At 41.4% G+C, this 25,464-nt stretch overlaps 2 long non-coding RNA genes and 14 other non-coding genes across 16 annotated transcripts in view; all 16 read right to left on the reverse strand.

Moving 5' to 3' along the window:
* Positions 1-905: 905 nt before the first annotated feature.
* LOC148007444 (small nucleolar RNA SNORD115) lies at positions 906-983 on the reverse strand. The gene has a single exon (XR_015656616.1). It is a non-coding gene; the product is annotated as a small nucleolar RNA SNORD115 (small nucleolar RNA).
* A 1,760-nt stretch (positions 984-2,743) lies between these two features.
* On the reverse strand, positions 2,744-2,820 carry LOC148007445 (small nucleolar RNA SNORD115). The gene has a single exon (XR_015656514.1). It is a non-coding gene; the product is annotated as a small nucleolar RNA SNORD115 (small nucleolar RNA).
* A 1,760-nt stretch (positions 2,821-4,580) lies between these two features.
* Positions 4,581-4,658, reverse strand: LOC148007446 (small nucleolar RNA SNORD115). Its single transcript, XR_015656537.1, has one exon. It is a non-coding gene; the product is annotated as a small nucleolar RNA SNORD115 (small nucleolar RNA).
* Positions 4,590-8,602, reverse strand: LOC148007447 (uncharacterized). Its single transcript, XR_015655063.1, has 3 exons — positions 7,976-8,602; positions 6,136-6,672; positions 4,590-4,834 (listed from the first exon to the last, which is right to left on the reverse strand). It is a non-coding gene; the product is annotated as an uncharacterized LOC148007447 (long non-coding RNA).
* On the reverse strand, positions 6,419-6,496 carry LOC148007448 (small nucleolar RNA SNORD115). The gene has a single exon (XR_015656617.1). It is a non-coding gene; the product is annotated as a small nucleolar RNA SNORD115 (small nucleolar RNA).
* LOC148007449 (small nucleolar RNA SNORD115) lies at positions 8,259-8,336 on the reverse strand. The gene has a single exon (XR_015656412.1). It is a non-coding gene; the product is annotated as a small nucleolar RNA SNORD115 (small nucleolar RNA).
* Positions 8,603-10,097: 1,495 nt separating the features above from the next.
* LOC148007450 (small nucleolar RNA SNORD115) lies at positions 10,098-10,175 on the reverse strand. Its single transcript, XR_015656413.1, has one exon. It is a non-coding gene; the product is annotated as a small nucleolar RNA SNORD115 (small nucleolar RNA).
* Positions 10,176-11,932: 1,757 nt separating this feature from the next.
* LOC148007451 (small nucleolar RNA SNORD115) lies at positions 11,933-12,010 on the reverse strand. Its single transcript, XR_015656414.1, has one exon. It is a non-coding gene; the product is annotated as a small nucleolar RNA SNORD115 (small nucleolar RNA).
* A 1,482-nt stretch (positions 12,011-13,492) lies between these two features.
* LOC148007452 (uncharacterized) overlaps positions 13,493-25,464 on the reverse strand; it is a 31,167-nt gene continuing 19,195 nt past the window's right edge. Inside the window, exons 2-3 of the long non-coding RNA XR_015655080.1 lie at positions 13,904-14,023; positions 13,493-13,530 (exon numbers count right to left, since the gene is read on the reverse strand). This is a non-coding gene — a long non-coding RNA (uncharacterized LOC148007452). The remainder of the gene's footprint in view (positions 13,531-13,903; positions 14,024-25,464) is intronic.
* On the reverse strand, positions 13,770-13,847 carry LOC148007453 (small nucleolar RNA SNORD115). Its single transcript, XR_015656418.1, has one exon. It is a non-coding gene; the product is annotated as a small nucleolar RNA SNORD115 (small nucleolar RNA).
* Positions 15,606-15,683, reverse strand: LOC148007454 (small nucleolar RNA SNORD115). The gene has a single exon (XR_015656461.1). It is a non-coding gene; the product is annotated as a small nucleolar RNA SNORD115 (small nucleolar RNA).
* On the reverse strand, positions 17,428-17,505 carry LOC148007455 (small nucleolar RNA SNORD115). Its single transcript, XR_015656419.1, has one exon. It is a non-coding gene; the product is annotated as a small nucleolar RNA SNORD115 (small nucleolar RNA).
* On the reverse strand, positions 19,265-19,342 carry LOC148007456 (small nucleolar RNA SNORD115). Its single transcript, XR_015656420.1, has one exon. It is a non-coding gene; the product is annotated as a small nucleolar RNA SNORD115 (small nucleolar RNA).
* Positions 21,098-21,175, reverse strand: LOC148007457 (small nucleolar RNA SNORD115). Its single transcript, XR_015656209.1, has one exon. It is a non-coding gene; the product is annotated as a small nucleolar RNA SNORD115 (small nucleolar RNA).
* On the reverse strand, positions 22,921-22,998 carry LOC148007458 (small nucleolar RNA SNORD115). Its single transcript, XR_015656210.1, has one exon. It is a non-coding gene; the product is annotated as a small nucleolar RNA SNORD115 (small nucleolar RNA).
* Positions 24,744-24,821, reverse strand: LOC148007459 (small nucleolar RNA SNORD115). The gene has a single exon (XR_015656421.1). It is a non-coding gene; the product is annotated as a small nucleolar RNA SNORD115 (small nucleolar RNA).

A 25,464-nucleotide genomic window follows, 5' to 3' on the forward strand; every position in this document is an offset into this window, starting at 1 on the left:
TGATGAATACTGAAGTAAAATTTAGTAAGATCAAGAATGAAGCAGTGTGATGACACATAGAAGGGAATTGGTAGCCAAAGCCACACCTTCAACTTCAATCTACCCTACTGGCTAGGTTCCCTGTGGCCTGAGAGTTACGTGAAAAATTTCGCGAAGCTCTCTTTGGGGCAATAATTCTTGGAGTGTCTTTTGATGAAGAAAATTTATCGCCAATTTCTTCATCTCTAAACTAAAGTCTTATTCCTGGGATCCCCTTGCCATTGGAAATCCATCTCTGTGCACCAGCTTGGATTTGTGATCCTGTGTGTGGACTGAAATTTCTCCAAATTCAAAAGGTATATTCATAATCCAGATCCCTCCATTTGTTTAGATAGTATCATCTAGGATCTTTTCCAAGAAATTCAATTTTATGGCTGTATGAACTACAGGTAGAAAGGAATTTCTCTACATTTTTAATAGTGCAGTTCAAAGCGACAAAACATACTGAGAAGTGAAATTCATTTCTGACTGGGATTGCATTATTTTTAATTAAGAAACCTTTGATGGGCTGAAATTATTGGTCAAAATACTGAGGAATATCTTATAGGAAGTTCAATCCATTAATCGTGATCATTTCACTCACCTGGGAATACTGATCCACTGGACCGCAGGGGTGATGCCAGGTGACTGCAAGACATCAGAGCAGAGAGGGTAATGATGACGGGGTTGGTGTTGCAGACTTGCACACAAGCAGATTATGAGAGTAGGTGCTAGTTGGCAGGCAGTGTTTGCCAGCACAGTTGCACTAAGATTGTCCAGATTCCCACAGAGGGAAAAGAGCACAAGGGCATCAGAGCAGCTCAGATGAGTCCCGCAAGTGGTCCTCAAAGAGACTAAGTAGTGCTTGTAACCCTGGCTCCCTGGTTGGGCCTCAGGGTAATCCTATTGTGCATGATTTTTATGTCATCATTCTGTTCTTGACTTTCAGTTGTCATCATTGACCCAGACACAGGCAGGACACAACTGTCAATAATGCAATTTCACCTGGACCATGGCTTACCTGGGCTGCCAACACTGCCTCAGAATTTGAATCCTCACATGCAAGTGCAGAGGACACAAGGGCACAGCGCTCTTGAGAGGAATAGGGGTAGACCTAGCTTGAATTTGAAGACTGTCTTCTCTAAAAAGGATAGAGCAAGATGTGTGGGCAACTGTATCACTTCAGTTCATACAATCATGTTAATTTTAAGGAGACTGTTTAAGAAGTCTAATGTATGATGCCACTTAGCAGAATCCCTCTTGCAACATCCACTTCCATGCTGACATTCCCACCACATGGAAAGTTACTTCCCTAAGAGATCATTAAGGTCAATAGGTACCCAAAACCAAATCATTGACGAAGGGGATGACACATGCTCTTGATCATATACACCGATCAAATCTTTCAATTGCTAAACATTGTCAGAAACCAAGGCAAAGGTGAATTTACCTGAGTAATATTGGAAGGACAATACACGAACAGTTACGTATACTTTAATCAAATTTTCATGAGACTTGTGCATTTCAGATTTTATGTGCTAGGCTATGTTCATTCCTCCCCATTTCCATACTGCATGGTAACAATCAGTTCCCACAGCTGGTAAGTGAATGCTGAAGAGAATCTGTTGCCCAGAGGAAAGCAACAAGTATTTTGGCCATGAATCCCTGAGCGTTAGCACTCAGTGATTGCCATGTGATCAAACTGAGAATGTGACCAAAATTCGTGTGACTAGATCAGTTGGTGTTTGCAAGTATCCCATTGACATCACGTTCCTCTGTCCCAAGAGCTCCAGAAACCATCTCCTTGATAGCATTTGTTTTCTGATGAATACTGAAGTAAATTTTAGTAAGATCAAGAATGAAGCTGTGTGATGACACTTAGAAGGGAATTGGTAGCCAAAGCCACACCTTCAACTTCAATCTACCATACTGGCTAGGTTCCCTGTGGCCTGAGAGTTTCGTGAAAAATTTCGCGAAGCTCTCTTTGGGGCAATAATTCTTGGAGTGTCTTTTGATGCAGAAAATTTTTCGCCAATTTCTTCATCTCTAAACTAAAGTCTTATTCCTGGGTTCTCCTTGCCATTGGACATCCATCTCTGTGCACCAGCTTGGATTTGTGAGCCTGTGTGTGGACTGAAATTTCTCCAAATTCAAAAGGTATATTCATATTCCAGATCCCTCCATTTGTGTAGATAGTATCATCTAGGATCTCTTCCAAGATACTCAATTTTATGGCTGTATGAACTACAGGTAGAAAGGAATTTCTCTACATTTTTAATAGTGCAGTTCAAATGGACAAAACATACTGAGAAGTGAAATTCATTTCTGACTGTGATTGCATTATTTTTAATTAAGAAACCTTGATGGGCTGAAATTATTAGAAAAATACTGAGGAATATCTTATAGGAAGTTCAATCCATTAATCGTGATCATTTCACTTACCTGGGAATAGTGATCCTCTGGACCGCAGGGTTGAAGCCAGGTGACTGCAAGACATCAGAGCAGATAGGGTAATGATGACGGGGTTGGTGTTGCAGACTTGCACACAAGCAGATTATGAGAGTAGGTGCTATTTGGCAGGCAGTGTTTGCCAGCACAGTTGCACTAATATTGTCCAGGTTCCCACAGAGGGAAAAGAGCACAAGGTCATCAGAGCAGCTCAGATGAGTCCCGCAAGTGGTCCTCAAAGAGACAATGTAGTGCTTGTAAACCTGGCTCCCTGGTTGGGCCTCAGCATAATCCTATTGAGCATGATTTTTATGTCATCATTCTGTTCTTGAATTCGGTTGTCATCATTGACCCAGACACAGGCAGGACACAACTGTCAATAATGTAATTTCACCTGCACCATGTCTTCCCTGGGTCCCAACACTGCCTCAGAATTTGAATCCTCACTTGCAAGTGCAGAGGGTACAAGGGCACAGCGCTCTTGTGTGGAATAAGGGAGACATAGCTTGAATTTGAAGACTGTCCTCTCTAAAAAGGAAAGAGGAAGATGTGAGGGCAATTGTATCACTTCAGTTCATACAATCATGTAAATTTTAAGGAGATTGTTTAAGAAGTCTAATGTATGATGCCACTTAGCAGAATCACTCTTGCAACGTCCATTTCCATGCTGATATTCTCAACACATGGAAAGTTACTTCCCTAAGATAACATTAAGGTCAATAGGTACCCAAAACCAAATCATTGATGAAGGGGATGACACATGCAGTTTGTCATATACACCGATCAAATCTTTCAATTGCTAAACATTGTCAGAAACCAAGGCAAAGGAGAATTTACCTGAGTAATATTGGAAGGACAATACACGAACAGTTATGTATACTTTAATCAAATTTTCATGAGACTTGTGCATTTCAGATTTTATGTGCTAGGCTATGTTCATTCCTCCCCATTTCCATACTGCATGGTAACAATCAGTTCCCACAGCTGGTAAGTGAATGCTGAAGAGAATCTGTTGCCCAGAAGAAAGCAACAAGTATTTTGGCCATGAATCCCTGAGCCTTAGCACTCAGTGATTGCCATGTGATGAAACTCAGAATGTGACCAAAATTCGTGTGACTAGATCAGTTGGTGTTTGCAAGTATCCCATTGACATCACGTTCCTCTGTCCCAAGAGCTCCAGAAACCATGTCCTTGATAGCATTTGTTTTCTGATGAATACTGAAGTAAATTTTAGTAAGATCAAGAATGAAGCTGTGTGATGACACATAGAAGGGAATTGGTAGCCAAAGCCACACCTTCAACTTCAATCTACCCTACTGGCTAGGTTCCCTGTGGTCTGAGAGTTTCGTGAAAAATTTCGCGAAGCTCCCTTTGGGGCAATAATTCTTGGAGTGTCTTTTGATGCAGAAAATTTATCGCCAATTTCTTCATCTCTAAACTAAAGTCTTATTCCTGGGTTCCCCTTGCCATTGGAAATCCATCTCTGTGCACCAGCTTTGATTTGTGAGCCTGTGTGTGGACTGAAATTTCTCCAAATTCAAAAGGTATATTCATATTCCAGATCCCTCCATTTGTGTAGATAGTATCATCTAGGATCTCTTCCAAGATATTCAATTTTATGGCTGTATGAACTACAGGTAGAAAGGAATTTCTCTACATTTTTAATAGTGCAGTTCCAAGGGACAAAACATACTGAGAAGTGAAATTCATTACTGACTGGGATTGCATTATTTTTAATTAAGAAACCTTTGATGGGCTGAAATTATTGGTAAAAATACTGAGGAATATCTTATAGGAAGTTCAATCCATTAATCGTGATCATTTCACTCACCTGGGAATAGTGATGCACTGGACCGCAGGGGTGATGCCAGGTGACTGCAAGACATCAGAGCAGAGAGGGTAATGATGACAGGGTTGCTGTTGCAGACTTGCACACAAGCAGATTACGAGACTAGGTGCTAATTGGCAGGCAGTGTTTGCCAGCACAGTTGCACTAAGATTGTCCAGGTTCCCACAGAGGGAAAAGAGCACAAGGTCATCAGAGCAGCTCAGATGAGTCCCGCAAGTGGTCCTCAAAGAGACTAAGTAGTGCTTGTAACCCTGGCTCCCTGGTTGGGCCTCAGCGTAATCCTATTGAGCATGATTTTTATGTCATCATTCTGTTCTTGACTTTCTGTTGTCATCATTGACCTAGACACAGGCAGGACACAACTGTCAATAATGTAATTTCACCTGCACCATGGCTTACCTGGGCTGCCAACCGTGCCTCAGAATTTGAATCCTCACTTGCAAGTGCAGAGGATAAAAGGGCACAGCGCTCTTGTGTGGAATAAGGGGAGACGTAGCTTGAACTTGAAGACTATCCTCTCTAAAAAGGAAAGAGTAAGATGTGAGGGCAATTGTATCCCTTCAGTTCATACAATCATGTTAATTTTAAGGAGACTGTTTAAGAAGTCTAATGTATGATGCCACTGAGTAGAATCACTCTTGCAACTTCCACTTCCATGCTGACATTCCCAACACATGGAACGTTACTACCCTAAGAGATCATTAAGGTCAATAGGTACCCAAAAATAAACCATTGAGGAAGGGGATCACACATGCTCTTGATCATTTACACTGAGCAAATCTTTCAATTGCTAAACATTGTCAGACACCAAGATAAAGGTGAAGTTCCCTGAGTAATATGGGGAGGACAATACACAAACAGTTACATATACTTTAATCAAATTTTCAAGAGACTTGTGCGTTTCAAATTTTATGTGCTAGGCTGTGTTCATTACTCCCCATTTCCATACTGCGTGGGAACAATCAGTCCCCAAGCTGGTAAGTGAATGCTGAAGAGAATCAGATGCCCAGAAGAAAGCCACAAGTATTTTGGCCATGAATCCCTGAGTGTTAGCACTCAGTGATTGCCATGTGATCAAAATGAGAATGTGACCAAAATTAATGTGACTAGATCAGTTGGTGTTTGCAAGTATCCCATTGACATCACGTTCCTCTGTCCCAAGAACTCCAGAAACCATCTCCTTGATAGCATTTGTTTTTGATGAATACTGAAGTAAAATTTAGTAAGATCAAGAATGAAGCAGTGTGATGACACATAGAAGGGAATTGGTAGCCAAAGCCACACCTTCAACTTCAATCTACCCTACTGGCTAGGTTCCCTGTGGCCTGAGAGTTACGTGAAAAATTTCGCGAAGCTCTCTTTGGGGCAATAATTCTTGGAGTGTCTTTTGATGAAGAAAATTTATCGCCAATTTCTTCATCTCTAAACTAAAGTCTTATTCCTGGGATCCCCTTGCCATTGGAAATCCATCTCTGTGCACCAGCTTGGATTTGTGATCCTGTGTGTGGACTGAAATTTCTCCAAATTCAAAAGGTATATTCATAATCCAGATCCCTCCATTTGTTTAGATAGTATCATCTAGGATCTTTTCCAAGAAATTCAATTTTATGGCTGTATGAACTACAGGTAGAAAGGAATTTCTCTACATTTTTAATAGTGCAGTTCAAAGCGACAAAACATACTGAGAAGTGAAATTCATTTCTGACTGGGATTGCATTATTTTTAATTAAGAAACCTTTGATGGGCTGAAATTATTGGTCAAAATACTGAGGAATATCTTATAGGAAGTTCAATCCATTAATCGTGATCATTTCACTCACCTGGGAATACTGATCCACTGGACCGCAGGGGTGATGCCAGGTGACTGCAAGACATCAGAGCAGAGAGGGTAATGATGACGGGGTTGGTGTTGCAGACTTGCACACAAGCAGATTATGAGAGTAGGTGCTAGTTGGCAGGCAGTGTTTGCCAGCACAGTTGCACTAAGATTGTCCAGATTCCCACAGAGGGAAAAGAGCACAAGGGCATCAGAGCAGCTCAGATGAGTCCCGCAAGTGGTCCTCAAAGAGACTAAGTAGTGCTTGTAACCCTGGCTCCCTGGTTGGGCCTCAGGGTAATCCTATTGTGCATGATTTTTATGTCATCATTCTGTTCTTGACTTTCAGTTGTCATCATTGACCCAGACACAGGCAGGACACAACTGTCAATAATGCAATTTCACCTGGACCATGGCTTACCTGGGCTGCCAACACTGCCTCAGAATTTGAATCCTCACATGCAAGTGCAGAGGACACAAGGGCACAGCGCTCTTGAGAGGAATAGGGGTAGACCTAGCTTGAATTTGAAGACTGTCTTCTCTAAAAAGGATAGAGCAAGATGTGTGGGCAACTGTATCACTTCAGTTCATACAATCATGTTAATTTTAAGGAGACTGTTTAAGAAGTCTAATGTATGATGCCACTTAGCAGAATCCCTCTTGCAACATCCACTTCCATGCTGACATTCCCACCACATGGAAAGTTACTTCCCTAAGAGATCATTAAGGTCAATAGGTACCCAAAACCAAATCATTGACGAAGGGGATGACACATGCTCTTGATCATATACACCGATCAAATCTTTCAATTGCTAAACATTGTCAGAAACCAAGGCAAAGGTGAATTTACCTGAGTAATATTGGAAGGACAATACACGAACAGTTACGTATACTTTAATCAAATTTTCATGAGACTTGTGCATTTCAGATTTTATGTGCTAGGCTATGTTCATTCCTCCCCATTTCCATACTGCATGGTAACAATCAGTTCCCACAGCTGGTAAGTGAATGCTGAAGAGAATCTGTTGCCCAGAAGAAAGCAACAAGTGTTTTGGCCATGAATCCCTGAGCGTTAGCACTCAGTGATTGCCATGTGATCAAACTGAGAATGTGACCAAAATTCGTGTGACTAGATCAGTTGGTGTTTGCAAGTATCCCATTGACATCACGTTCCTCTGTCCCAAGAGCTCCAGAAACCATCTCCTTGATAGCATTTGTTTTCTGATGAATACTGAAGTAAACTTTAGTAAGATCAAGAATGAAGCAGTGTGATGACACATAGAAGGGAATTGGTAGCCAAAGCCACACCTTCAACTTCAATCTACCCTACTGGCTAGGTTCCCTGTGGCCTGAGAGTTACGTGAAAAATTTCGGGAAGCTCTCTTCGGGGCAATAATTCTTGGAGTGTCTTTTGATGCAGAAAATTTATCGCCAATATCTTCATCTCTAAACTAAAGACTTATTCCTGGGTTCCCCTTGCCATTGGAAATCGATCTCTGTGCACCAGCTTGGATTTGTGAGCCTGTGTGTGGACTGAAATTTCTCCAAATTCAAAAGGTATATTCATATTCCAGAAACCTCCATTTGTGTAGATAGTATCATCTAGGATCTCTTCCAAGAAATTCAATTTTATGGCTGTATGAACTACAGGTAGAAAGGAATTTCTCTACATATTTAATAGTGCAGTTCAAAGCAACAAAACATACTTAGAAGTGAAATACATTTCTGACTGGGATTGCATTATTTTTAATTAAGAAACCTTTGATGGGCTGAAATTATTGGTCAAAATACTGAGGAATATCTTATAGGAAGTTCAATCCATTAATCGTGATCATTTCAATCACCTGGGAGTAGTGATCCACTGGACCGCTGGGGTGATGCCAGGTGACTGCAAGACATTAGAGCAGAGAGGGTAATGATGACAGTGTTGGTGTTGCAGACTTGCACACAAGCAGATTATGAGATTAGGTGCTAGTTGGCAGGCAGTGTTTGCCAGCACAGTTGCACTAATATTGTCCAGGTTCCCGCAGAGGGAATAGTGCACAAGTTCATCAGAGCAGCTCAGATGAGTCCCGCAAGTAGTCCTCAAAGAGACAAAGTAGTGCTTGTTACCCTGGCTCCCTGGTTGGGCCTCAGCGTAATCCTATTGAGCATGATTTTTATGTCATCATTCTGTTCTTGACTTTCTGTTGTCATCATTGACCCAGACACAGGCAGGACAAAACTGTCAATAATGTAATTTCACCTGCACCATGGCTTACCTGGGCTGCCAACACTGCCTCAGAATTTGAATCCTCACTTGCAATAGCAGAGGGTACAATGGCCCAGTGCTCTTGTGTGGAATAAGGATAGACCTAGCTTGAATTTGAAGACTGTCCTCTCTTAAAAGGAAAGAGCAAGATATGAGGGCAATTGTATCCCTTCAGTTCATACAATCCTGTTAATTTTAAGGAGGCTGTTTAAGAAGTCTAATGTATGATGCCACTTAGCAGAATCCCTCTTGCAACATCCACTTCCATGCTGACATTCCCAACACATGGAAAGTTACTTCCCTAAGCGATCAATAGGTCAATAGGTACCCAAAACCAAATCATTAATGAAGGGGATCAAACATTCTCTTGATCATATACACCAATCAAATCTTTCAATTGCTAAACATTGTCAGAAACCAAGGCAAAGCTGAATTTACCTGAGTAATATTGGAAGGACAATACACGAACACTTACGTATACTTTAATCAAATTTTCATGAGACTTGTGCATTTCAGATTTTATGTGCTAGGCTATGTTCATTCCTCCCCATTTCCATACTGCATGGTAACAATCAGTTCCCACAGCTGGTAAGTGAATGCTGAAGAGAATCTGTTGCCCAGAGGAATGCAACAAGTATTTTGGCCATGAATCCCTGAGCGTTAGTACTCAGTGATTGCCATGTGAACAAACTGAGAATGTGACCAAAATTCGTGTTACTAGATCAGTTGGTGATTGCAAGTATCCCATTGATATATCGTTCCTCTGTCTCAAGAGCTCGAGAAACCATCTCCTTGATAGCATTTGTTTTCTGATGAATACTGATGTAAACTTTAGTAACATCAAGCATGAAGCAGTGTGATGACACATAGAAGAAAATTGGTAGCCAAAGCCACAATTACAACTTCAATCTACCCTACTGGCTAGGTTCCCAGTGGCCTGAGAGTTACGTGAAAAATTTTGCGAAGCTCTGTTCGGGGCAATAATTCTTGGAGTGTCTTTTGATGCAGAAAATTTATCGCCAATTTCTTCATCTCTAAACTAAAGTCTTATTCCTGGGTTCCCCTTGCCATTGGAAATCGATCTGTGTGCACCAGCTTGGATTTGTGATCCTGTGTGTGGACTGAAATTTCTCCAAATTCAAAAGGTATATTCATATTCCAGATCCCTCCATTTGTGTAGATAGTATCATCTAGGATGTCTTCCAAGAAATTCAATTTTATGGCTGTATGAACTACAGGTAGAAAGGAATTTCTCTACATTTTTAATAGTGCAGTTCAAAGGGACAAAACATACTGAGAAGTGAAATTCATTTCTGACTGGGATTGCATTATTTTTAATTAAGAAACCTTTGATGGGCTGAAATTATTGGTCAAAATACTGAGGAATATCTTATAGGAAGTTCAATCCATTAATCGTGATCATTTCACTCACCTGGGAATAGTGATCCACTGGACCGCTGGGGTGATGCCAGGTGACTGCAAGACATCAGAGCAGAGAGGGTATTGATGACAGGGTTGGTGTTGCAGACTTGCACACAAGCAGATTATGAGTTTAGGTGCTGGTTGGCAGGCAGTGTTTGCCAGCACACTTGCACTAAGATTGTCCAGGTTCCCGCAGATGGTATAGTGGACAAGGTCATCATAGCATCTCAGATGAGTCCCGCAAGTGGTCCTCAAAGAGACTAAGTAGTGCTTGTCACCCTGGCTCCCTGGTTGGGCCTCAGCGTAATCCTATTGAGCATGATTTTTATGTCATCATTCTGTTCTTGACTTTCTGTTGTCATCATTGACCCAGACACAGGCAGGACACAACTGTCAATAATGTAATTTCACCTGAACCATGGCTTACCTGGGCTGCCAACACTGCCTCAGAATTTGAATCCTCACTTGCAAGTGCAGAGGGTACAAGGGCACAGCGCTCTTGTGTGGATAAGGGTAGACCTAGCTTGAATTTGAAGACTGTCCTCTCTAAAAAGGAAAGAGCAAGATGTGAGGGCAATTGTATCCCTTCAGATCATACAATCATGTTAATTTTAAGGAGGCTGTTTAAGAAGTCTAATGTATGATGCCACTTAGCAGAATCACTCTTGCAACATCCACTTCCATGCTGACATTCCCAACACATGGAAAGTTACTTCCCTAAGCGATCAATAGCTCAATAGGTACCCAAAACCAAATCATTGATGAAGGGGATGACACATGCTCTTTGTCATATACACCGATCAAATCTTTCAATTGCTAAACATTGTCAGAAACCAAGGCAAAGGTGAATTTACCTGAGTAATATTGGGAGTACAATACACAAACAGTTACATATACTTTAATCAAATTTTCAAGAAACTTGTGCGTTTCAAATTTTATGTGCTAGTCTGTGTTCATTCTACCCCATTTCCATACTGCATGGTAACAATCAGTTCCCACAGCTGGTAAGTGAATGCTGAAGAGAATCAGTTGCCCAGAAGAAAGCAACAAGTATTTTGGCCATGAATCCCTGAGCGTTAGCACTCAGTGATTGCCATGTGATCAAACTGAGAATGTGACCAAAATTCCTGTGACTAGATCAGTTGGTGTTTGCAAGTATCCCATTGACATCACGTTCCTCTGTCCCAAGAGCTCCAGAAACCATCTTTTTGATAGCATTCGTTTTCTGATGAATACTGAAGTAAACTTTAGTATGATCAAGGATGAAGCAGTGTGAAGTCTCATGGAAGTGAATAGGTAGCCAAAGCCACACCTTCAACTTCAATCTCCCCTACTGGCTAGGTTCCCTGTGCCCTAGAGTTACATGAAAAATTTCGACAGGCTCTCTTTGGGGAATAATTCTTGGAGTGTCTTTTGATGCAGAAACTTTGTGGCCAATTTCTACATCTCTAAACTAAAGTCTTATTCCTGGGTTCCCCTTGCCATTGGAAATCGATCTCTGTGCACCAGCTTGGATTTGTGAGCATGTGTGTGGACTGAAATTTCTCGAAATTCAAAAGGTATATTCATATTCCATATCCCTCCATTTGTGTAGACAGTATCATCTAGGATCTCTCTCAAGAAATTCAATTTTATGGCTGTATGAACTACAGGTAGAAAGGAATTTCTCTACATTTTTAATAGTGCAGTTCAAAAGGACACAACATACTGAGAAGTGAAATTCATTTCTGACTGGTATTGCATTATTTTTAATTAAGAAACCTTTGATGGGCTGAAATTATTGGTCAAAATACTGAGGAATATCTTATAGGAAGTTCAATCCATTAATCGTGATCATTTCACTCACCTGGGAATAGTGATCCACTGGACCGCAGTGGTGATGCCAGGTGACTGTAACACATCAGAGCAGAGAGGGCAATGATGACAGGGTTGGTGTTGCAGACTTGCACACAAGCAGATCATGAGATTAGGTGCTAGTTGGAGGCAGTGTTTGCCAGCACAGTTGCACTAAGATTGTCCAGGTTCCCACAGAGGGAAAAGAGCACAAGGTCATCAGAGCAGCTCAGATGAGTCCCGCAAGTGGTCCTCAAAGAGACTAAGTAGTGCTTGTAACCCTGGCTCCCTGGTTGGGCCTCAGCGTAATCCTATTGAGCATGATTTTTATGTCATCATTCTGTTCTTGACTTTCTGTTGTCATCATTGACCCAGACACAGGCAGGACACAACTGTCAATAATGTAATTTCACCTGCACCATGGCTTACCTGGGCTGCCAACACTGCCTCAGAATTTGAATCCTCACTTGCAAGTGCAGAGGGTACAAGGGCACAGCGCTCTTGTGTGGAATAAGGGTAGACCTAACTTGAATTTGAAGACTGTCCTCTCTAAAAAGGAAAGAGCAAGATGTGAGGGCAATTGTATCCCTTCAGTTCATACAATCATGTTAATTTTAAGGAGGCTGTTTAAGAAGTCTAATGTATGAGGCCACTTAGCAGAATCACTCTTGCAACATCCACTTCCATGCTGACATTCCCAACACATGGAAAGTTACTTCCCTAAGCGATCAATAGGTCAATAGGTACCCAAAACCAAATCATTGATGAAGGGGATGACACATGCTCTTGATCATATACACCGATCAAATCTTTCAATTGCTAAACATTGTCAGAAACCAAGGCAAAGGTGAATTTACCTGAGTAATATTGGAAGGACAATACACGAACAGTTACGTATACTTTAATCAAATTTTCATGAGACTTGTGCATTTCAGATTTTATGTGCTAGGCTATGTTCATTCCTCCCCATTTCCATTCTGCATGGTAACAATCAGTTCCCACAGCTGGTAAGTGAATGCTGAAGAGAATCTGTTGCCCAGAGGAAAGCAACAAGTATTTTGGCCATGAATCCCTGAGCGTTAGCACTCAGTGATTGCCATGTGATCAAACTGAGAATGTGACCAAAATTCCTGTGACTAGATCAGTTGGTGTTTGCAAGTATCCCATTGACAACACGTTCCTCTGTCCCAAGAGCTCCAGAAATCATCTCCTTGATAGCATTTGTTTTCTGATGAATACTGAAGTAAACTTTAGTAACATCAAGAATGAAGCAGTGTGAAGACACATAGAAGGGTATAGGTACCCAAAGACACACCTTCAACTTCAATCTACCCTACTGGCTAGTTTCCCTGTGGCCTGAGAGTTATGTGAAAAATTTCGCGAAGCTCTCTTTGGGGCAATAATTCTTGGAGTTCTTTTGATGCAGAAAATTTATCGCCAATTTCTTCATCTCTAAACTAAAGTCTTATTCCTGGGTTCCCCTTGCCATTGGAAATCGATCTCTGTGCAACAGCTTGGATTTGTGAGCCTGTGTGTGGACTGAAATTTCTCCAAATTCAAAAGGTATATTCATATTCCAGATCCCTCCATTTGTGTAGATAGTATCATCTAGGATCTCTTCCAAGAAATTCAATTTTTTGACTGTATGAACTACAGGTAGAAAGGAATTTCTCTACATTTTTAATAGTGCAGTTCAAAGGGACAAAATATACTGTTTAGTGAAATTCATTTCTGACTTGTATTGCATTATTTTTAATTAGAAACCTTTGATCGGCTGAAATTATTGGTCAAAATACTGAGGAATATCTCATAAATACTCCAAATCATTAATCGTGATCATTTCACTCACCTGGGAATAGTGATCCACTGGACCGCTGGGGTGATGCCAGGTGACTGCAAGACATCAGAGCAGAGAGGGTAATGATGACAGGGTTGGTGTTGCAGACTTGCACACAAGCAGATTATGAGATTAGGTGCTGGTTGGCAGGCAGTGTTTGCCAGCACACTTGCACTAAGATTGTCCAGGTTCCCGCAGATGGTATAGTGGACAAGGTCATCATAGCATCTCAGATGAGTCCCGCAAGTGGTCCTCAAAGAGACAAAGTAGTGCTTGTCACCCTGGCTCCCTGGTTGGGCCTCAGCGTAATCCTATTGAGCATGATTTTTATGTCATCATTCTGTTCTTGACTTTCTGTTGTCATCATTGACCCAGACACAGGCAGGACACAACTGTCAATAATGTAATTTCACCTGAACCATGGCTTACCTGGGCTGCCAACACTGCCTCAGAATTTGAATCCTCACTTGCAAGTGCAGAGGATACAAGGGCACAGCGCTCTTGTGTAGAATAAGGGGAGACCTAGCTTGAATTTGAAAACTGTCCTCTCTAAAAAGGAAAGAACAAGATGTGAGGGCAATTGTATCCCTTCAGTTCATACAATCATGTTAATTTTAAGGAGGCTGTTTAAGAAGTCTAATGTATGATGCCACTTAGCAGCAACACTCTTGCAACATCCACTTCCATGCTGACATTCCCAACACATGGAAAGTTACTTCCCTAAGCGATCAATAGGTCAATAGGTACCGAAAACCAAATCATTGATGAAGGGGATGACACATGCTCTTTGTCATATACACCGATCAAATCTTTCAATTGCTAAACATTGTCAGAAACCAAGGCAAAGGTGAATTTACCTGAGTAATATTGGGAGTACAATACACAAACAGTTACATATACTTTAATCAAATTTTCAAGAAACTTGTGCGTTTCAAATTTTATGTGCTAGTCTGTGTTCATTCTACCCCATTTCCATACTGCATGGTAACAATCAGTTCCCACAGCTGGTAAGTGAATGCTGAAGAGAATCAGTTGCCCAGAAGAAAGCAACAAGTATTTTGGCCATGAATCCCTGAGCGTTAGCACTCAGTGATTGCCATGTGATCAAACTGAGAATGTGACCAAAATTCCTGTGACTAGATCAGTTGGTGTTTGCAAGTATCCCATTGACATCACGTTCCTCTGTCCCAAGAGCTCCAGAAACCATCTTTTTGATAGCATTCGTTTTCTGATGAATACTGAAGTAAACTTTAGTATGATCAAGGATGAAGCAGTGTGAAGTCTCATTGAAGTGAATAGGTAGCCAAAGCCACACCTTCAACTTCAATCTCCCCTACTGGCTAGGTTCCCTGTGCCCTAGAGTTACATGAAAAATTTCGACAGGCTCTCTTTGGGGAATAATTCTTGGAGTGTCTTTTGATGCAGAAACTTTGTGGCCAATTTCTACATCTCTAAACTAAAGTCTTATACCTGGGTTCCCCTTGCCATTGGAAATCGATCTCTGTGCACCAGCTTGGATTTGTGAGCATGTGTGTGGACTGAAATTTCTCGAAATTCAAAAGGTATATTCATATTCCATATCCCTCCATTTGTGTAGACAGTATCATCTAGGATCTCTCTCAAGAAATTCAATTTTATGGCTGTATGAACTACAGGTAGAAAGGAATTTCTCTACATTTTTAATAGTGCAGTTCAAAAGGACAAAACATACTGAGAAGTGAAATTCATTTCTGACTGGTATTGCATTATTTTTAATTAAGAAACCTTTGATGGGCTGAAATTATTGGTCAAAATACTGAGGAATATCTTATAGGAAGATCAATCCATTAATCGTGATCATTTCACTCACCTGGGAATAGTGATCCACTGGACCTCAGGGGTGATGCCAGGTGACTGTAAGACATCAGAGCAGAGAGGGCAATGATGACAGGGTTGGTGTTGCAGACTTGCACACAAGCAGATCATGAGATTAGGTGCTAGTTGGAGGCAGTGTTTGCCAGCACAGTTGCACTAAGATTGTCCAGGTTCCCACAGAGGGAAAAGAGCACAAGGTCATCAGAGCAGCTCAGATGAGTCCCGCAAGTGGTCCTTAAAGAGACTAAGTAGTGCTTGTAACCCTGGCTCCCTGGTTGGGCCTCAGCGTAATCCTATTGAGCATGATTTTTATGTCATCATTCTGTTCTTGATTTTCTGTTGTCATCATTGACCCAGACACAGGCAGGACACAACTGTCAATAATGTAATTTCACCTGCACCATGGCTTACCTGGGCTGCCAACACTGCCTCAGAATTTGAATCCTCACTTGCAAGTGCAGAGGGTACAAGGGCACAGCGCTCTTGTGTGGAATAAGGGTAGATCTAGCTTGAATTTGAAGACTGTCCTCTCTAAAAAGGAAAGAGCAAGATGTGAGGGCAATTGTATCCCTTCAGTTCATACAATCATGTTAATTTTAAGGAGACTGTTTAAGAAGTCTAATGTATGATGCCACTTAGCAGCATCACTCTTGCAACATCCACTTCCATGCTGACATTCCCAACACATGGAAAGTTACTTCCCTAAGCGATCAATAGGTCAATAGGTACCCAAAACCAAATCATTGATGAAGGGGATGACACATGCTCTTTGCCATATACAACGATCAAATCTTTCAATTGCTAAACTTTGTCAGAAACCAAGGCAAAGGTGAATTTACCTGAGTAATATTGGAAGGACAACATGAACAGTTACATATACTTTAATCAAATTTTCATGAGACTTGTGCATTTCAGACTTTATGTGCTAGTCTATGTTCATTCCTCCCCATTTCCATACTGCATGGTTACAATCAGTTCCCACAGCTGGTAAGTGAATGCTGAAGAGAATCTGTTGCCCAGAAGAAAGCAACAAGTATTTTGGCCATGAATCCCTGAGCGTTAGCACTCAGTGATTGCCATGTGATGAAACTCAGAATGTGACCAAAATTCGTGTGACTAGATCAGTTGGTGTTTGCAAGTATCCCATTGACATCACGTTCCTCTGTCCCAAGAGCTCCAGAAACCATCTCCTTGATAGCATTTGCTTTCTGATGAATACTGAAGTAAATTTTAGTATGATCAAGAATGAAGCTGTGTGATGACACATAGAAGGGAATTGGTAGCCAAAGCCACACCTTCAACTTCAATCTACCCTACTGGCTAGGTTCCCTGTGGCCTGAGAGTTTCGTGAAAAATTTCACGAAGCTCTCTTTGGGAGAATAATTCTTGGAGTGTCTTTTGATGCAGAAACTTTGTCGCAAATTTCTACATCTCTAAACTATAGTCTTATTCCTGGGTTCCCCTTGCCATTGGAAATCGATCTCTGTGCACCAGCTTGGATTTGTGAGCATGTGTGTGGACTGAAATTTCTCCAAATTCAAAGGTATATTCATATTCCAGATCCCTCCATTTGTGTAGATAGTATCATCTAGGATCTCTTCCAAGAAATTCAATTTTATGACTGTATGAACTACAGGTAGAAAGGAATTTCTCTACATTTTTAATAGTGCAGTTCAAAGGGACAAAACATTCTGAGAAGTGAAATTCATTTCTGACTGGGATTGCATTATTTTTAATTAGAAACCTTTGATGGGCTGTAATTATTGGTCAAAATACTGAGGAATATGTTATAGGAAGTTCAATCCATTAATCGTGATCATTTCACTCACCTGGGAATAGTGATCCACTGGACCGCAGGAGTGATGCCAGGTGACTGCAAGACATCAGAGCAGAGAGGGTAATGATGACAGGGTTGGTGTTGCAGACTTGCACACAAGCAGATTACGAGATTAGGTGCTAGTTGGCAGGCAGTGTTTGCCAGCACAGTTCCAGGTTCCCACAGAGGGAAAAGAGCACAAGGTCATCAGAGCAGCTCAGATGAGTCCCGCAAGTGGTCCTCAAAGAGACTAAGTAGTGCTTGTTACCCTGGCTCCCTGGTTGGGCCTCAGCGTAATCCTATTGAGCATGATTTTTATGTCATCATTCTGTTCTTGACTTTCTGTTGTCATCATTGACCCAGACACAGGCAGGACACAACTGTCAATAATGTAATTTCACCTGCACCATGGCTTACCTGGGCTGCCAACACTGCCTCAGAATTTGAATCCTCACTTGCAAGTGCAGAGAGTACAAGGGCACAGCGCTCTTGTGTGGATAAGGGTAGACCTAGCTTGAATTTGAAGACTGTCCTCTCTAAAAAGGAAAGAGCAAGATGTGAGGGCAATTGTATCCCTTCAGATCATACAATCATGTTAATTTTAAGGAGGCTGTTTAAGAAGTCTAATGTATGATGCCACTTAGCAGAATCACTCTTGCAACATCCACTTCCATGCTGACATTCCCAACACATGGAAAGATACTTCCCTAAGCGATCAATAGGTCAATAGGTACCCAATACCAAATCATTGATGAACGGGATGACACATGCTCTTTGTCATATACACCGATCAAATCTTTCAATTGCTAAACATTGTCAGAAACCAAGGCAAAGGTGAATTTACCTGAGTAATATTGGAAGGACAATACACGAACAGTTACGTATACTTTAATCAAATTTTCATGAGACTTGTGCATTTCAGATTTTATGTGCTAGGCTATGTTCATTCCTCCCCATTTCCATACTGCATGGTAACAATCAGTTCCCACAGCTGGTAAGTGAATGCTGAAGAGAATCTGTTGCCCAGAAGAAAGCAACAAGTGTTTTGGCCATGAATCCCTGAGCGTTAGCACTCAGTGATTGCCATGTGATGAAACTTAGAATGTGACCAAAATTCGTGTGACTAGATCCGTTGGTGTTTGCAAGTATCCCAGTGACATCACGTTCCTCTGTCCCATTAGCTCCAGAAACCATCTCCTTGATAGCATTTGTTTTCTGATGAATACTGAAGTAAATTTTAGTAAGATCAAGAATGAAGCTGTGTGATGACACATAGAACGGAATTGGTAGCCAAAGCCACACCTTCAACTTCAATCTCCCCTACTGGCTAGGTTCCCTGTGGCCTGAGAGTTTCGTGAAAAATTTCGACAGGCTCTCTTTGGGGGAATAATTCTTGGAGTGTCCTTTGATGCAGAAACTTTGTTGCCAATTTCTACATCTCAAAACTAAAGTCTTATTCCTGGGTTCCCCTTGCCATTGGAAATCGATCTCTGTGCACCAGCTTGGATTTGTGAGCATGTGTGTGGACTGAAATTTCTCGAAATTCAAAAGGTATATTCATATTCCATATCCCTCCATTTGTGTAGACAATATCTTCTAGGATCTCTCTCAAGAAATTCAATTTTATGGCTGTATGAAGTACAGGTATAAAGGAATTTCTCTACATTTTTAATAGTACAGTTCAAAGGGAAAGAACATACTTAGAGGTGCAATTCATTTCTGACTGATATTGCTTTATTTTTAATTAGAAACCATTGATGGGCTGAAATTATTGGTCAAAATACTGAGGAATATCTTATAGGAAGTTCAATCCATTAATCGTGATCATTTCACTCACCTGGGAATAGTGATCCACTGGACCGCAGGGGTGATGCCAGGTGACTGCAAGACATCAGAGCAGAGAGGGTAATGATGACAGGGTTGGTGTTGCAGACTTGCACACAAGCAGATTATGTGATTAGGTGCTAGTTGGCAGGCACTGTTTGCCAGCACACATGCGCTAAGATTGTCCAGGTTACCACAGAAGGAAAAGAGCACAAGATCATCAGAGCAGCTCAGATGAGTCCCGTAAGAGGTCCTCAAAGAGACTAAGTAGTGCTTGTAACCCTGGCTCCCTGGTTGGGCCTCAGCGTAATCCTATTGAGCATGATTTTTATGTCATCATTCTGTTCTTGACTTTCTGTTGTCATCATTGACCCAGACACAGGCAGGACACAACTGTTAATAATGTAATTTACCTGCACCATGTCTTACCTGGGCTGCCAACACTGCCTCAGAATTTGAATCCTCACTTGCAAGTGCAGAGGGTACATGGGCCCAGCGCTCTTGTGTGGAATAAGGGTAGACCTAGCTTGAATTTGAAGACTGTCCTCTCTAAAAAGGAAAGAGCAAGATGTGAGGGCAATTGTATCCCTTCAGTTCATACAATCATGTTAATTTTAAGGAGGCTGTTTAAGAAGTCTAATGTATGATGCCACTTAGCAGAATCACTCTTGCAACATCCACTTCCATACTGACATTCCCAACACATGGAAAGTTACTTCCCTAAGCGATCAATAGGTCAATAGGTACCCAAAACCAAATCATTGATGAAGGGGATGACACATGCTCTTTGTCATATACACCGATCAAATCTTTCAATTGCTAAACATTGTCAGAAACCAAGGCAAAGGAAAATTTACCTGAGTAATATTGGAAGGACAACATGAACAGTTACATATACTTTAATCAAATTTTCATGAGACTTGTGCATTTCAGACTTTATGTGCTAGTCTATGTTCATTCCTCCCCATTTCCATACTGCATGGTTACAATCAGTTCCCACAGCTGGTAAGTGAATGCTGAAGAGAATCTGTTGCCCAGAAGAAAGCAACAATATTTTGGCCATGAATCCCTGATTGTTAGCACTCAGTGATTGCCATGTGATGAAACACAGAATGTGACCAAAATTGGTGTGACTAGATCAGTTGGTGTTTGCAAGTATCCCATTGACATCACGTTCCTCTGTCCCAAGAGCTCCAGAAACCATCTCCTTGATAGCATTTGTTTTCTGATGAATACTGATGGAAACTTTAGTAAGATCAAGGATGAAGCAGTGTGATGACTCCTGGAAGTGAATAGGTAGCCAAAGCCACACCTGCAACTTCAATGTCCCCTACTGGCTAGGTTCCCTGTGGCCTGAGAGTTATGTGAAAAATTTCGCCAAGCTCTCTTTGGGGGAATAATTCTTGGAGTGTCTTTTGATGCAGAAACTTTGTCGCCAATTTCTACATCTCTAAACTATAGTCTTATTCCAGGGTTCCCCTTGCCATTGGAAATCGATCTCTGTGCACCAGCTTTGATTTGTGAGCCTGTGTGTGGACTGAAATTTCTCCAAATTCAAAGGTATATTCATATTCCAGATCTCTCCATTTGTGTAGATAGTATCATCTAGGAACTCTTCCAAGAAATTCAATTTTATGACTGTATGAACTACAGGTAGAAAGGAATTTCTCTACATTTTTAATAGTGCAGTTCAAAGGGACAAAACATACTGAGAAGTGAAATTCATTTCTGACTGGGGTTGCATTATTTTTAATTAGAAACCTTTGATGGGCTGTAATTATTGGTCAAAATACTGAGGAATATCTTATAGGAAGTTCAATACATTAATCGTGATCATGTCACTCACCTGGGAATAGTGATCCACTGGACCGCAGGGGTGATGCCAGGTGACTGCAAGACATCAGAACAGAGAGGGTAATGATGACGGGGTTGGTGTTGCAGACTTGCACACAAGCAGATTACGAGACTAGGTGCTAATTGGCAGGCAGTGTTTGCCAGCACAGTTGCACTAAGATTGTCCAGGTTCCCACAGAGGGAAAAGAGCACAAGGTCATCAGAGCAGCTCAGATGAGTCCCGCAAGTGGTCCTCAAAGAGACTAAGTAGTGCTTGTAAACCTGGCTCCCTGGTTGGGCCTCAGCGTAATCCTATTGAGCATGATTTTTATGTCATCATTCTGTTCTTGACTTAATGTTGTCATCATTGACCCAGACACAGGCAGGACACAACTGTCAATAATGTAATTTCACCTGCACCATGGCGTACCTGGGCTGCCAACACTGCCTCAGAATTTGAATCCTCACTTGCAAGTGCAGAGGGTACAAGGGCACAGCGCTCTTGTGTGGAATAAGGGTAGACCTAACTTGAATTTGAAGACTGTCCTCTCTAAAAAAAAAGAGCAAGATGTGAGGGCAATTGTATCCCTTCAGTTCATACAATCATGTTAATTTTAAGGAGGCTGTTTAAGAAGTCTAATGTATGATGCCACTTAGCAGAATCACTCTTGCAACATCCACTTCCATGCTGACATTCCCAACACATGGAAAGTTACTTCCCTAAGCGATCAATAGGTCAATAGGTACCCAAAACCAAACCATTGAGGAAGGGGATGACACATGCTCTTTGTCATATACACCGATCAAATCTTTCAATTGCTAAACATTGTCAGAAACGAAGGCAAGGGGGAATTTACCTGAGTAATATTGGAAGGACAATACACGAACAGTTACGTATACTTTAATCAAATTTTCATGAGACTTGTGCATTTCAGATTTTATGTGCTAGGCTATGTTCATTCCTCCCCATTTCCATACTGCATGGTAACAACCAGTTCCCACAGCTGGTAAGTGAATGCTGAAGAGAATCTGTTGCCCAGAAGAAAGCAACAAGTGTTTTGGCCATGAATCCCTGAGCGTTAGCACTCAGTGATTGCCATGTGATGAAACTAAGAATGTGACCAAAATTCGTGTGACTAGATCAGTTGTGTTTGCAAGTATCCCATTGACATCACGTTCCTCTGTCCCAAGAGCTCCAGAAATCATCTCCTTGATAGCATTTGTTTTCTGATGAATACTGAAGTAAATTTTAGTTAGATCAAGAATGAAGCTGTGTGATGACACATAGAAGGGAATTGGTAGCCAAAGCCACACCTTCAACTTCAATCTACCCTACTGGCTAGGTTCCGTGTGGCCTGAGCTTTTCGTGAAAAATTTCGCGAAGCTCTCTTTGGGGCAATAATTTTTGGATTGTCTTTTGATGCAGAAAATTTATCGCCAATTTCTTCATCTCTAAACTAAAGTCTTATTCCTGGGTTCCCCTTGCCATTGGAAATCCATCTCTGTGCACGAGCTTTGATTTGTGAGCCTGTGTGTGCAGTGAAATTTCTCCAAATTCAAAAGGTATATTCATATTCCAGATCCCTCCATTTGTGTAGATAGTATCATCTAGGATCTCTTCCAAGATATTCAATTTTATGACTGTATGAACTACAGGTAGAAAGGAATTTCTCTACATTTTTAATAGTGCAGTTCAAAGGGACAAAACATACTGAGAAGTGAAATTCATTTCTGACTGGGATTGCATTATTTTTAATTAGAAACCTTTGATGGGCTGTAATTATTGGTCAAAATACTGAGGAATATGTTATAGGAAGTTCAATCCATTAATCGTGATCATTTCACTCACCTGGGAATAGTGATCCACTGGACCGCAGGAGTGATGCCAGGTGACTGCAAGACATCAGAGCAGAGAGGGTAATGATGACAGGGTTGGTGTTGCAGACTTGCACACAAGCAGATTATGAGATTAGGTGCTAGTTGGCAGGCAGTGTTTGCCAGCACAGTTCCAGGTTCCCACAGAGGGAAAAGAGCACAAGGTCATCAGAGCAGCTCAGATGAGTCCCGCAAGTGGTCCTCAAAGAGACTAAGTAGTGCTTGTAAACCTGGCTCCCTGGTTGGGCCTCAGCGTAATCCTATTGAGCATGATTTTTATGTCATCATTCTGTTCTTGACTTAATGTTGTCATCATTGACCCAGACACAGGCAGGACACAACTGTCAATAATGTAATTTCACCTGCACCATGGCGTACCTGGGCTGCCAACACTGCCTCAGAATTTGAATCCTCACTTGCAAGTGCAGAGGGTACAAGGGCACAGCGCTCTTGTGTGGAATAAGGGTAGACCTAACTTGAATTTGAAGACTGTCCTCTCTAAAAAAAAAGAGCAAGATGTGAGGGCAATTGTATCCCTTCAGTTCATACAATCATGTTAATTTTAAGGAGGCTGTTTAAGAAGTCTAATGTATGATGCCACTTAGCAGAATCACTCTTGCAACATCCACTTCCATGCTGACATTCCCAACACATGGAAAGTTACTTCCCTAAGCGATCAATAGGTCAATAGGTACCCAAAACCAAACCATTGAGGAAGGGGATGACACATGCTCTTTGTCATATACACCGATCAAATCTTTCAATTGCTAAACATTGTCAGAAACGAAGGCAAGGGGGAATTTACCTGAGTAATATTGGAAGGACAATACACGAACAGTTACGTATACTTTAATCAAATTTTCATGAGACTTGTGCATTTCAGATTTTATGTGCTAGGCTATGTTCATTCCTCCCCATTTCCATACTGCATGGTAACAACCAGTTCCCACAGCTGGTAAGTGAATGCTGAAGAGAATCTGTTGCCCAGAAGAAAGCAACAAGTGTTTTGGCCTTGAATCCCTGAGCGTTAGCACTCAGTGGTTGCCATGTGATGAAACTAAGAATGTGACCAATATTCGTGTGACTAGATCAGTTGTGTTTGCAAGTATCCCATTGACATCACGTTCCTCTGTCCCAAGAGCTCCAGAAATCATCTCCTTGATAGCATTTGTTTTCTGATGAATACTGAAGTAAATTTTAGTTAGATCAAGAATGAAGCTGTGTGATGACACATAGAAGGGAATTGGTAGCCAAAGCCACACCTTCAACTTCAATCTACCCTACTGGCTAGGTTCCGTGTGGCCTGAGCTTTTCGTGAAAAATTTCGCGAAGCTCTCTTTGGGGCAATAATTTTTGGATTGTCTTTTGATGCAGAAAATTTATCGCCAATTTCTTCATCTCTAAACTAAAGTCTTATTCCTGGGTTCCCCTTGCCATTGGAAATCCATCTCTGTGCACGAGCTTTGATTTGTGAGCCTGTGTGTGCAGTGAAATTTCTCCAAATTCAAAAGGTATATTCATATTCCAGATCCCTCCATTTGTGTAGATAGTATCATCTAGGATCTCTTCCAAGATATTCAATTTTATGACTGTATGAACTACAGGTAGAAAGGAATTTCTCTACATTTTTAATAGTGCAGTTCAAAGGGACAAAACATACTGAGAAGTGAAATTCATTTCTGACTGGGATTGCATTATTTTTAATTAGAAACCTTTGATGGGCTGTAATTATTGGTCAAAATACTGAGGAATATGTTATAGGAAGTTCAATCCATTAATCGTGATCATTTCACTCACCTGGGAATAGTGATCCACTGGACCGCAGGAGTGATGCCAGGTGACTGCAAGACATCAGAGCAGAGAGGGTAATGATGACAGGGTTGGTGTTGCAGACTTGCACACAAGCAGATTATGAGATTAGGTGCTAGTTGGCAGGCAGTGTTTGCCAGCACAGTTCCAGGTTCCCACAGAGGGAAAAGAGCACAAGGTCATCAGAGCAGCTCAGATGAGTCCCGCAAGTGGTCCTCAAAGAGACTAAGTAGTGCTTGTTACCCTGGCTCCCTGGTTGGGCCTCAGCGTAATCCTATTGAGCATGATTTTTATGTCATCATTCTGTTCTTGACTTTCTGTTGTCATCATTGACCCAGACACAGGCAGGACACAACTGTCAATAATGTAATTTCACCTGCACCATGGCTTACCTGGGCTGCCAACACTGCCTCAGAATTTGAATCCTCACTTGCAAGTGCAGAGGGTACAAGGGCACAGCGCTCTTGTGTGGAATAAGGGTAGACCTAGCTTGAATTTGAAGACTGTCCTCTCTAAAAAGGAAAGAGCAAGATGTGAGGGCAATTGTATCCCTTCAGTTCATACAATCATGTTAATTTTAAGGAGGCTGTTTAAGAAGTCTAATGTATGATGCCACTTAGCAGAATCACTCTTGCAACATCCACTTCCATGCTGACATTCCCAACACATGGAAAGTTACTTCCCTAAGCAATCAATAGGTCAATAGGTACCCAAAACCAAATCATTGATGAAGGGGATGACACATGCTCTTTGCCATATACACCGATCAAATCTTTCAATTGCTAAACATTGTCAGAAACCAAGGCAAAGGTGAATTTACCTGAGTAATATTGGAAGGACAACATGAACAGTTACATATACTTTAATCAAATTTTCATGAGACTTGTGCATTTCAGACTTTATGTGCTAGTCTATGTTCATTCCTCCCCATTTCCATCTTGCATGGTTACAATCAGTTCCCACAGCTGGTAAGTGAATG

The sequence above is a fragment of the Rattus norvegicus genome, chromosome 1, assembly GCF_021556685.1.
Source record: "Rattus norvegicus strain SHRSP/BbbUtx chromosome 1, alternate assembly SHRSP_T2T, whole genome shotgun sequence".
Lineage (NCBI taxonomy): Eukaryota > Metazoa > Chordata > Mammalia > Rodentia > Muridae > Rattus > Rattus norvegicus.